This window comes from Dipodomys ordii, unplaced genomic scaffold, assembly GCF_000151885.1.
Source record: "Dipodomys ordii isolate 6190 unplaced genomic scaffold, Dord_2.0 Scaffold110, whole genome shotgun sequence".
NCBI lineage: Eukaryota > Metazoa > Chordata > Mammalia > Rodentia > Heteromyidae > Dipodomys > Dipodomys ordii.
Genome location: NW_012267326.1, coordinates 5880640 through 5889917, shown reverse-complemented (window position 1 = coordinate 5889917; position 9278 = coordinate 5880640).

The window sequence follows — 9278 nt, the reverse complement described above, 5'->3', positions numbered from 1 at the left end:
CAGTATACCAACCCAAAATCTAATGATTTAAATGAACGATTTAGTTAGCCACAATTTTGTGGGACCACCCACATATGTTGCTTTTTGGCCATTTTTGTCTGGGCTCAGTTAAAAGCCTATAGTCAGTGGATGATTAGCAGTAGCCTTGTTTCTTGGGAGCTGATAGGCAGCTGGCTCGAATGAGGGGGGTGGAGGAGCCATGTGTTCATTGTCCCAAAGGTTGTGTGAAGGCCAGTGTGAGTCCCTTTTGTCTACCACAGTTGCATGAGAAACCAAAGATAGGAAGCATCTATTCATGTGCGGAAGGGCAGAAAGTTCAAAGCCACAATAGTCACTCCAAATCTGAGTCATCATAAACCAGAGCCATATACATCCTAATGTTCTGCACTCAGAGGACCATACTGACTCCGTGATACTACATTCCTGCCACAGAATGTACTTTGAATCTCATCATGAGGAAACAATAGCCAAACGCAAATGGACACAAATTCTGCTCTTTAAAAAGAAAAGTTGAATCCTGGTGCCTATCATCTAGCTACTCAGAATGCTGAGATCCAGAGGAGTCTAGTTCAAGGTCAGCCTTGCAGGAAAGTCCATCAAACTCCATCTCCAAAATAACCCACAAACAATAGGACTGGTGGTAAAGCACCAGTGGAGCAAGTTCAAGTCCTGGGTTCAAGGTCTGATACCACCAAAAAAAAAGTGTTGAATATGTTGACTATAAGAAAGAAAAAGAAAAGTTAAGCAACTATTCTAGAATAAAATAGAATACATAAATAAAAGACTTGACAACATCATGCAATTTATGACGTTGGATTGTTTCCTGGACTGGGAAAAATAGCCATTAGTTGATGAAATTGGAACATGGATTGTGAATTAAATCATAGCATGCTACCAATATTTAATTTTTCTAATTTTTATAACTGTATCGCATCTTCTATGTGGGAAAATATCTTTGTTCTTAGGAAAGCACAGCAAGGTTCCATCCACACTTTACTCTCAAATGGCTCAGAGAAGAATGAATAGCTGTAGATACATACCTGAGTTCACATGTATGTATACACACATATGTGTAAGTACACGAATGTGTACAAAGAGGGAAAAGGGGAGGGGGCTGGGAATGTGGCTCAGTGGTAGAGTGCTTGCCTAGCAAGCATGAAGCCCTGGGTTCGATTCCTCAGTACCATATAAACAGAAAAAGCCAGAAGTGGCACTGTGGCTCAAGTGGTAAGAGTGCTAACCTTGAGCAAAAGAAGCTCAGGGACATTGCTCAGGCTGAGTCCATGCCCCAGGACTGGCGAGAGGGGGCAGCGGGAGTTGCAGTAAGAGGAATATATTGGTGACCCTGAATAATGTATAAGAATTCTTTATTCTACAATATTTCTGTAACTTTCAAATTAAGTAAAAACAACATTTAAGTAGGGCTTGGTGATGTATGCATGTAATCCCAACATTTGGATTGCTGAAGCAGAGGATTGAGAGTTCTAGTCCACTTGGGCTACATAGTGAGAACCTGTATACTCCTTTTAAAAAACAATAATAACTGCCGGGCGCTGGTGGCTCACGCCTGTAATCCTAGCTACTCAGGAGGCTGAGATCTGAGGATCGCAGTTCAAAGCCAGCCCGGGCAGGAGAGACCGTGAAACTCCTATCTCCAATAAACCACCGGAAAACCGGAAGTGGCGCTGTAGCTCAAGTGGTAGAGCGCTAGCCTTGAGCTGAAGAGCTGAGGGACAGCGCCCAGGCCCAGAGTTCAAGCCCCATGACCGACAAAATAATAATAATAATAACAGCCACTACAAATAAACTGTCCAAGCTGGATGTAGTGGCTCAAGCCTGTAACCCTTACTACTTGGGAGGCAGAGATCAGGGGCTTTAGGTTCAAGGTCAGCATTGGGCAAAAAGCTTTCTGACAATGGCTGAGGTATGGAAGCACACATCTGTATCCCAGCTGCAGAAGTCCAATGGTTGGACACCTTGTCAGGGACCTGTCTTCCCTAGTGACACAGAGAAGCATAAGTAAAAGGACACAAGCCCAGGATGGCAGGGGCATAAAGTTAGACCCTACCTCAAAAATAACCAATGCAAAAAAGGTGCTGGAAGTATGGCTCAAGTAGTACAGCATCTGCCCAGCAAGTACAAGGCCCTAAGTTGAAGCCCTAAAAAAACTTTCTGAGAGTTGGAGGGTCAACCTTGATGCAAGATTGGAAGGTACAGTGAGGGCCCAGTAGCTGACAGTCTGTACGTGTTTGAGAAGCTGATAAATGATTGAGTGATAGCAGTTGATGCTGGTGCTGGCCCATGGACCTGTCTGTCTGCATGTGCAGTAGCTGCGCATCTAACACAAAGGGCACCATGTTTGGGTTCGTCCACAAGGACTCTAAACCCAGAGTGGATTGCCTGAGCCTTTCCTGGTCAGGAGAACTGCTGGGAGGCCCATGTGGGGAACAGGGAGTGGGGACACTGAAGTTTTTGTCCTGGCAAGGAGGTGTTAGATCAGCCAAGAGGGGCACTTGGGAATGCCTCTCTTCTTTTCTGGCGCTGTCTGGAAAAGCAGGATTAATTCAGGCAGAAAGAGGGAATTCTGTTCCCCAGGTACTCCCCCCCTTTATTTTTGTTGGTCAGGGGCTTGAACTTGGGGCCTGGGCACTATCTCTGAGCTTCTTTTGCTCAGGGCTAGCCCTCTACCACTTGAGCCACAGCACCACTTCCCGTTTTCTGGTGGTTTCTCAGAGATAAGAATCTCATGAACTGCTAAGCGCTGCCAGTAATCCTAGCTACTCAGGAGGCTGAGATCTGAGGATTATGATTCAAAGCCAGCCCAGGCAGGAAAGTCTGTGAGACTCTTTTTTCCTTTCTTTCTTTCTTTCTTTATTTTTTTTGTCAGTTGTTTTTTTTTGTCAGTTTTTGTCAGGTCTTTTTGTCAGCCTTGAGCTGAAGAACTGAGGGACAGTGCCCAGGCCCAGAGTTTAGGCCCCACCACTAACAATTAAAAAAAAAAAAGGGCTGGGAAGGTGGCTCAGTGGTAGAGCACTTGCCTTGCATGCTTGAGGCACTGGGTTCGATTCCTCAGCACCACATAAGCAGGGGGAAAAAAGCCAGAAGTGACGCTGTGACTCAAGTGGTAGAGTGCTAGCCTTTTGCTGAAGAGCTGAGGGACAGCGTCCAGGCCCAGAGTTCAGGCTCCATGACTGGACACAAAAGAAAGAAAGAAGGAAAGAAAGAAAGAGAGAGAGAGAGAGGGAGGGAGGGAGGGAGGGAGGGAGGAAAGAAGGAAGGAAGAAAGGAAGGAAAGAAAAGATGGGGCTGGGAAGGTGGCTCAGTGGTAGAGCGTTTGCCTTGCATGCATGAGGCCCTGGGTTCCATTCCTCATCACCACATAAGCAGAAAAAAGCCGGAAGTAGCTCTGTGGCTCAAGTGATAGAGTGCTAGCCTTGAGCTGAAGAGCTGAGGTACAGCACCCAGGCCCAGAGTTCAATTCCCACCACTACCAGCAACAACAACAAAAAGAATCTCATGAACTCTCCTGCCCAGGCTGGATTTTAACCACGCTCCTCAAATCTCAGCCTCCTGTGTAATAGCTAGGATTATAGGTATGAGCTACCAGTTTCAACTCCACTTTCTTCATGAAGTAGCTGCTTTTCCTCAGTGGGACCTTTGGTGGTAGCACAGCCCCCAGAGGCAACCTATTTGCTGAGAGAAGGTGGAGGAGGTGAGGCCCTGCCCAGGAGACCCAGCACATCATGTCCAGAAGGGTCCCCTCACCCAGGAGGCTCCACAGCCTTCCTCCCTGGACTGCTGCTTCCCCTATTAAGACAAAGACTGAAAAGAATACTAACTCCAAAACCCTCATGAAGAGCCCAGAGGGAAAACAAGGCCCCGCAATGTTCCAGCAGCAACTCCTACATTTCTTTATTGAAGTACGTTCATCGGCAATGTCAACTTTTCTTCTTTTCTTTCTGTTTCTCTGTCAGTGAATTTCCAGCCCCGTGGTGATCTCACTTAAACTAATAAGTGAAGTTATTTTTAACCAACTGAACACTGATGAAATAGGCCACCTCCAACTTGAGGTTTTGACTTTGCTGCTCTTGGCAGTTGGTCTTGGGGGGAGGGGCGGGTCAGTGGCTTCCAGTTTCTTCTCTCCTTCTGTCTATGGCACTTCAGGTGTCCACCAGGTTTGTATTTCTCCCTGCAAAGATGGGGCTGGCCTGGTCTTCCTCCCCAACATCATCCTTAGCTTCTTGATACTGCTTCCCTTTCCCCCTGAATACTTGATAGCCACTGTATTTCCCACAAAAACAGGAATGAAAGCTGGTAATTGGTGGTTCATATTGGTAATCTTAGCTACTCAGGAGGCTGAGATCTAAGGACTGTGGTTAGAAGTCAGTCTGAGCAAGAAAGTCTGTGAGGCTCTTATTTCCAATTAACCACCAAGAAGCCAGAAGTAGAGCTGTGGCTTAAGGGGTAGAGTGCTAGCTTTGAGCCAAAAAGTTCAGGGACAGCACTCAGGCCCTGAGTTCAAGCTCCTAGACCAACACACACACACACACACACACACACACACACACACACACACCAAAACAGTAATGAATTGCTTTACATCATCAAGAAGAGAGCTGGATGCTCACCTGTGAGTGATCAGAAATGTGTGTGCACGCATGTGTGTGTGTGTGCAAGCACGCCAATGTGGGAACTTAAACTCGGGGCCTCGCCCTCTCATTTGACATTTTTACTCTACCACTTGAGCCACACCTCCACTTTTGGCTTTTTGCTAGTTAATTAAAGAGTCTCATGGGCTGTTCTACCTGGATTGGTTCTGAACCATAATCCTCAGATCTTAGCCTTCTGAGTAGCTAGGATTATAGGCATGGGCCACCAGTACCCAGAAGCTCAGGAACTTTTGCGAGGAGCCAATTTCCAGATCTGCCTGGAGGAGACCCTGGGCCTCAGGACTGGCTTTAGGAGGATTCTCCAGCTGCCACCATGAGGTTGGGACTAAATAATCATTTTTGGAATAGCTAATAGAACATTTTTAGTGCAGGATGAACCTAGGGAAGGTCAGAGACTGAGCTCACTACCGCTCAGTGGGTGTCCATCATTTGTTTATTTGTCCAGAGCTATACAAGGTCCAGTGCTCCCTATTCAAGCAGACAGACAGGCAGGACTCATCCTCTCCCTCTAGTTAACAGGGCATCATGATAGGTAGGAAATGAATGTGTTTCCATGACACCAAAGAAAAGGTGGTTATAGAGACTTCATGAAGCAGTGGCATTTGAGGTGAGCCCTTATGTTTGCCTTTTTTTTTTAATGGCCCAGACAGCATTCAACTCTAGCCACGCATCCTGCCATTGGCTGTCTTTGCTTTAAGAAAAGCACAATGCTTGGAATGTGACTTAGGGGTAGAGTGCTTGCTTAGCATTCTTGAAGCCCTGGGTTCGATTCCTCAGTACCATATTAAACAGAAAAAGGCAGAAGTGGTGTTGTGGCTCAAGTGGTAGAGTGCTAGCCTTGAGCACAGAGAGGCTCAGGGACAGAGCCCAGGCCCTGAATTCAAGCCCAGGAATGGAAAAAAAAAAAAAAAACCACAGCAAGGTGTGTCTTTACAAGTCCTTGGGGGAATATTGCTGTGCAAGTCTGTTTGAGAAGTACTACATAGAAAATGTAAGAGCTAGTAACAAAATTGAGTAGGATGGGAGAGCATTGCCGGTGCTGATTAAGCAAGGGGGAAACGAGAGAGTCCTGGTCAGGGACACTGAAGATACCTTCTCAGGCAGGCACTGGTGGTTCACACCTGTAATCCTAGCTAATCAGTGGGCTGACATCTGAAGATCATGGTTCAAAGTTAGCCCAGACAGAGAAGTCTATGAAACATCTCCAATTAATGACCAAAATGATGGAAGTGGAGATATTACTGAAGTGGTAAAGCACCAACCTTGAGTGGAAAAGAAAAAAGCAAAAACACAAGGCCCTGAGTTGAAGCTCCCCCCCCAACATGCACACATACACAGCTTAGGTAGCCCCAAAAGAAGGGAAGAAAAGTGAAGCATTTGTGTCAGAATTTCCACATCTCACCTAGGCACCCGTGGCTCACAGTTATAATCCTAGCTGCTCAAGAGGCTGAGATCTGAGGATCACAGTTCAAAGTCAGCCCAGGCAGGAAAGTCTGTGAGACTTTTATCTCCAGTTAACCATCAGAAAACTGGAAATGGAGCAGTGGCTCACAGTGGCAGAACACTAGCCTTGAACAAAAAGAGCTCAGGGACAGCTCCCAGGCCTTAAGTTTAAGCCCCTCAACCAACAAGAACAACAACAAAAAGAATTTCCACATCTTTGGTTTGTGAATACATGAATATTAAAGGAAATTTTCGAGCTCTTCTTTGAATTTTAAAGGTTAAGATGCAGATCTTACAGTTTCTCAAAAATCGCTGTAGCATCTGTCTTTGTCTAAGTTCTAAGCCATTTGTGAGAACACTGCTTATCAGAAGCTCGGATTAGGATTGGGAGTATTGGCTCAAGTGGTAGAGCACATACCAAGCAAGTGCAAAGCCCTGAGTTCAAGTCCCAGGTCTGCCAAAGGAAAATAGAAGAAGCTCTGATTGGCAGTAAATGTGACCTTTGAAATTAAAAAAATGAAGGCTTGGAATGTGGCTTAGTGGTAGACTGCTTGTCTAGCATGTATGAAGCCCTGGGTTTGATTCCTCAGTACCACATAAACAGAAAAATTCAGAAGTGGTGCTATGGTTCAGGTGGTAAAAAACAACAGCAGGGAAAAAACAACAACAATTAGACACAGCACCCAGGCCTTGAGTACAAGCTGAAAGACCAGACACCACCAACAAAAGTTAAATAGATGTGTTTATTAGCACACAGTGAAACTGGAGATTTAGACTTCAGGTCTAAACTCTTGGGCTTCCAAGTGTCATGTCTGGCCACTCACTCCTGTATGTCAAATAAAGAGACATGGCAAAGGGCAGATAAAAGAGATTTATGATGTGACACAAGATGCCAGGGGAAGACAACACTTCAGCTCATCTTCAGCCATTTGTGGGTAGAGACATGAGTTATAGATTTAAATAGACACAGAATAAAAGGCAGAGGTAGAGAGAGCTGCATGTAATTAAATAGTCCCCAGTACAGGCCTGTTTCAGAGGTGACAAGACCTGGCCTCAGAATTGTCTGACAGTCCATTGTCTCAGGAATGGTCTACTGGGGTGTTGTTACAATAAGAGTTACTAAAGCCTTTCAGCTGGTCTGGTCTCCTGTCTCTTTCTTCCTGGCTTCCAAGATGGCTTTAAAGTGACTTCAGGAGAAAGTTGCTCAGGGCAAAGGATTCAGATACGACATGGAAAAACCTGGGAGGTTGAATTTTTATCCTTTCAGTCCAAATTGGGCCCAAATAAAGAGCCCAGCAAAAGCAGATTTTAAGCTCAATATTTGTTGGATAAACAAGAGTTTTTAATTTTAAAAAATCTCAGGAGGGAAGGGATAGTAGGAGAAAAACAAAGGAAGGGGTAACAATGCTCGATAAGAAATGTACTCATTACCTTACTCATGTAACTGTAACCCCTCTGTATAGCATCTTTACAATAAAATAAAAAAATTTTAAAAAAATCTTCTCTCCTTGGAAGAGAAAATAATACTGTTGAAACTCAGTTCTAAGGCCTGAGAAATCCATTAGAATAATTATTAGAATAATTGAGAAATGGGTAAGACAAGTGAGCATCCATTTCCCTAAGGAGGAGAAGAAGCTTCCGGTATGTAATTGCCAGGTTTTTTTGGTTGTTTGTTTGTTTTTGTTTTTTTATTCTTTGTTTTTTAATCATTTCCTCGATGGGGAAAGAAGGGAAAGAAATGACTTCCAGTTGCACCTGGATATGAATGGCATGTGGGGCACACATTCAGTTGTTCTTTTTCATGCAGAGTTCTTATTCTGGAGCTCCTGGCTCTCACACAGCGATGGGAAGAGTTTGGGAGGTCCAGAAACACGAGCCTGTATTTCCAGACTCTCTGGAGTGTCCTTGTGGTTTTCCTGAGCCAGATTCTACCCTCCTTTCAACCAGAAAATTAACTCTGACAGAGGAGAACTCCTGAGTATGAAGGGGTGTGACTTTGTTCTGGGGTTCCTCTTTATCTGCTTTCAGAACTTTTAGCCTGATCCTATTTTTTTTTTTGTCTCCATGGAACTAGTGCTTTCTTCTGTACCTAGAGCTATATGAGATGGATTTTTTTTTCTGGTTATAGGGCTTGAACTCAGGGCCGGGGTGCTGTCCCTGAGCCTTTCTGTACAAGGCTAGTACTATTATCACTTTGAACCACAGCTCCACTTGCAATATTCTAGTGGTTAATTGGGGATAAAAATCTCATAGAGGCGGGGAAGGAGGGAGGCAGGGGGGGAGGGAAGAGATAGTGGAACAACAACAAATGAGAGGGTAACAATGCTTGACAAGAAATGTACTCATGGGCTGGGAACGTGGCTCAGTGATAGAGCCCTTGCCTTGTATGCCTGAGGCCCTGGGTTCGTTTCCTCAGCACCACATAAGTAAAAAGAAAAAAGCCGGAAGTGGCGCTGTGGCTCAAGTGGTAGAGTGCTAGCCTTGAGCTGAAGAGCTGAGGGACCCCCCAGGCCCAGAGTTCAGGCCCCACGACCAGACCCAAAAAAAAAATGTACTCATTACCTTACTCATGTAACTGTAACCCCTCTGTACAGCATCTTTACAATAAAATAAAATTAAAAAAAAAAAGCATAGGCCAGCTTTAAATGGCAAGCCTCAGATCTTAGTCTCCTGAGTAGCTAGGATTTCAGGTGTGAACTAACAGCACCCAGCTGAGATGGAAAATATTTATAGGTTTTTGACAGTGCACGTTTAAGAGCCTCCATTTCTCTGGAATTATATCCTGAAGAAAAAGAAAAAAAATAGGATAGGATATTCAAGTAAGTTGAGGTAGTAGAGCCCAATAGAAAGAAAGGATAAGCCTTTTTCCCCTGAAGGGTCAGCTGGACTTTGGTTTGGCCTGACTTGGCTGAGGTTGATGCCCTAGATAATGTGAAGATGTTCCTACCCCCACTTCTCCATTAAGAATGTCCCTAGAGTAAGCCAAGAGCGAAGAGACAAACGGTACATGGTCTCCCTGATAAGTGGATGATAAATCCAAAATGTTAGGTGATATGACAAAACTAACAGGACTTAAGAAACAAAGAACTCCTGCTCATCTGGTTGAACCACTACTAAATATCCCCATGCTGCTGATCACATGTATGGTGTATAACATGTGAACAC